Source organism: Nannospalax galili, unplaced genomic scaffold (genome assembly GCF_000622305.1).
Source record: "Nannospalax galili isolate Female #2095 unplaced genomic scaffold, S.galili_v1.0 scaffold595, whole genome shotgun sequence".
NCBI lineage: Eukaryota > Metazoa > Chordata > Mammalia > Rodentia > Spalacidae > Nannospalax > Nannospalax galili.
In genome coordinates, this window is record NW_008336257.1 from 397,249 (window position 1) to 401,386 (window position 4,138).

The following is a 4,138-nucleotide window of genomic DNA, read 5'->3' on the forward strand; positions in this document are numbered from 1 at the left end:
TAGTTTGACCTCTACATATGCTAATGGTGCTCTCTTTGCTTCTCGAATCTCTATACATATATCTTTCCTTAATTTAGGGAAGTTAGCTTCTATAATCCTATTAAAGATCTGTTCCATGCCATTTGTTTGATTTTCTTCTCCTTCCTGTATGCCTATAATATATAGATTTGGTCATTTCATGTTGTCCCACGTTTTCTGAGTGTTCCATTCCTGTGTTGTTTGTTTGTTTTTAAATTTTGCGTAGTCTTTGCTTAAGGAGTCCAGATCTTCAACTTTATCCTCCAGTCTTGTTATTTTGTTTTCCATTTTATTCATTCTGTTTGTGAGACTTTCTCCTCTTGTTTCTACTTCTTTTATTGACTCTTCAGTCTCTTGTTTATTTCCATTTGGGTTTCTTCACTATTTCTATCTCTTTAGTGAATTCACTTTTCAAATTATGAATTGTTTTTGATATTTCATTAAGCTGAATATTTGTATATTCTTGATCTTCCATCAAAAGTTTATGCCTTTCCTCTTCAAATTCTCTGAGTTGTTTGTCTGTGTTTTCTTGTAACTCTTTGATCATGTTTATTATTTTTATTTTATTTTATTTTATTTTATTTTATTTGGTCTTTTTGAGACAGGGTCTCTCTGTAGCCCCAGCTGTCCTGGAACTCACTATATAGACAAGGCTGGCCTTGAACTCACAGAGATCTACCTGCCTCTGCCTCCCTAGTGCTGCGATTAACGGCATGTGCCACCACACCTGGTTATTATTATTCCTTTAAATTCGATGTCCTGGGGTTCTACAGGGTGGTTCTCAATGTTCCACACTTCTATAGAATTTGTGGGTTTTGTTGAGGACATATTTTCCTGCTTTTTCATATTCTCTGTGTTTTTGTGTTGCCGTCAGAGCTGGGAGTTTGGCTGTGACAGAGCCACCTGGGTGAGAACATTGGGATCTATAGTAGGGTGGGTGGTTAATCTGGTTTGAGGAGGTAGTCTAGGGATTTGGAGTTAAGGAGTAAGAGCCAGCCTGTAATAGAGGCCTGAGGGGAGGGACAGTGATGGGAGGAATGGGGTAGCTATTCCTCCTGTGGACAGTGGGTTGGAGCTGAGGCTGGACCTGCCTGTGAGAGAGGCAGGCAGTGGATGGTTTATCTGGTTTGGGAAGGTAGTCCAGAGATTTGGAGTTAAGAAGTAAGAGCCAGTCCATGATAGAGGCCTGTGGGGAGGAACAGTGATGAGAGGAATGGGGTAGCTAGTCCTCCTGTGGAGAGTAGGTTGGAGTCTAGGCTGGGCCTGCCTGTGAGAGAGGCAGGCAGGGATAGGGTAGCTATGATAATTTTTCTTATAATTTATTACAATTTTTTTCTATTTATCTAGTGAGAATGTCCAATATTTTGACATTATGACACATTGTTATGCAGGGTGTTCAAGTGTGACAATGACAAAACTGAGTTACAAAAATATATCATGAAAACATCCTATAATATTTGATGTAAGTTACTAGTTTGTGTTGTGCAGCATTCATTGACTTCCTCTGCCACATGCAGCTGCATGCAGGTATGGGATGCTGGTTGGAAATGCCTGATGGTGAGAATTTTGCTGTTTCATGAAAAATTTTCTATAGAAATATGTATAGACATACATATTTCTATCAAAATATTGCTAATGTTATGACAGGAATTGCATGGGAGTAATCTGGGAAATATTTATATATTACTATGTTGACTGTCACATGCCATGAAGAAAGCATGTCTGTGTCACTAATTACTTTCTTGTTTGAATTCTTCATTAGAATTTTATGATTTTCCGTAAAGGGAACTGTACTCTGCTTGAATGTTTATAACTAAATTTTGAAGTGGTGATAGTTAAAGACATTTTTAATTGTCCAGCATTTATGACAGTAACCACAACTGTGGAATAGACCTCAAAGTGGAGAGTACTGAAAAGCCATAATGTTGTTTTACGATAAAAAGGAACAGATTGTGAATCATACTGCCTGGGATAATTCAGCAAAAGTGAGTATAGATTTTTCTTAATCCTCCATAAATGCTATTAATTCAAAAACTAGATATCATTCTTGTCTTTGTTTTAGAGTATAATAAATTGTAAAGTTAATTTTCAACACATGGTTATTAAATTTATTAAACAGCAGAATAAATTTGAGTACCTTTTTTTTTTTTCAGAAAAGAACAAGATGAACAGGAAAGTAGATGGCACTACTGTTTTGTACTAGTTTTTGGACTAGTTTTTAAAAAGTATTTTATTATTTTATTTTATGTGTACAAGTATATTGCCTGCACCTATGTGAGTGCGTCCAGGTTGCGCAATGGCGTGGAGGTCAGAAGAGGGCTTTGGATTCCCCTGGAACTGGAGTTAACCACCATGTGGATGCTGGGAATCAAACCCAGGTCCTCTGCAAGAGCAGTCTGTACTCTCAACTGCTGAGCAACCTCTCCAGCCACCTGCAATCTACTTTAAAATTTATAAATTATTCTTTTCATTTTAAGTTTTCTTTAATTGTCCACCAGTACACACATGCAATTATTATCCATCTCTTTTGTCCAAAAATGCAGTAATACAACACTCTAGCTTTTTCAGTAAACAGATAATAAAGAGATGCAAAAGATCTATGAATAAAATTTTAATAAATAATCTATATGTGGAAGTTTGAGGGTTTAGGAATATGGAAGCATTTTAATTCAATGCACTCAGGTCAGGTCATCTAGAAAGTGAAGATATTCCTTAGGGGCCCTTTAAGCACTTCTGGAAAACATTTTACAGTTTTGAGGCCACTTTTGAGCCATTTAGGGCATATAGTGTTATTTATTTAAAATGATGCCCTCCAGACTTAAAATAGCTAAGTAACTCTAAACATCTTTCTAAATTACCAAATGTAATGTTAAGGGTTTCTATAAATAAAATGCTAAACTAGACATTTCTATTGCACCTTCTTTTTATCGATTGGGATTTATTATTACTTTTATGAAATTAAATTGGTAAAATATATGTAAAAAGTAACTATGGCTAAACTTTCCATGGATCTGTAGACTACAAAATGCCAAATTTCCCTGTGACATCATATTTTCAATTTTTAATATATTTTCAAATAGCTTCCAATAGTATTTCTAATTAGCCAGTTTAAATTGTTTATTTTAGGGAAATGGAAATGAAGTTATCCTGTTCTTTGGCCTAATAATTTTATTTAATTAATTCTGTCTTTAGGCTTCCTGTTTTTCTCTCCTTAAGAATAATTATAATCAAGACAGCCAGATAGTGGCTGCTCTGGCCTCCATCTAGCTTAGAAGCTGAGAACACAGCAGACTGCCTGAGAGTGCTTGTATTCAGCCTCCCTGTGGGGGTGGTGAGTTCCCCCAAAGCACACTGTATCCAAACACCTTAACTGGGATTTCTTGAGGCCCCTCCCAAGGAGACATCTTGGAATAAGCCTCAGACTTATCAGACAGCCTGAGAGTGGCTGTTCTGGCCTTCTTCTGGCTTAGACACTGAGAACTCAGCAGACAGCCTGAGAGCATCAGATCTGGCCTCCACCTAATGTCAGGCTGAGGACTCAGAAGACTTCCCAAGAGTGCCAAAATTGGGACTCCCCTTAGGGAACTTTGCAAATTGTGCTCTGAGTACCTGTGAGTAGAGGTCCAATCATTAGAAGGAAGCCTAAGTGTACCAGACTAGAGCCTAACTTGGGCTTCTGTGGGAACTCTTCATAACTGATCTCAAGGCATCAGTTCCCTCCAAAATAAAATCTGAGAGAACCTGAAACCTAGACCAACCAGCACTACAAATCCTATAAGAAAGCAGTTAAGGCACACCAATAATATGAACTGAAGCAAAACTCAGTTCAACAAAAGGAGACTTAATTTTCTCAGAATCACAGGAAACAAAATCAGAACAACATGCAACAGAATTACAAACAAAAAAAGAAGTTTACATGCCCAAATCACAACAAATAAATAATAAAATAGAAAGCCAAAACACTATGTCCCCACCATACTCCACCAGTCCTGTAGAAGTGTTCTACAAAGAGAACTACCTAGAAACAACCCAGGACACAGAATTTAAAAGAATAGTCATAAACATGATCAAGGAATTCAACAAATTCAAAGAAGATAGGGATAAACTTCTGAATGAATTC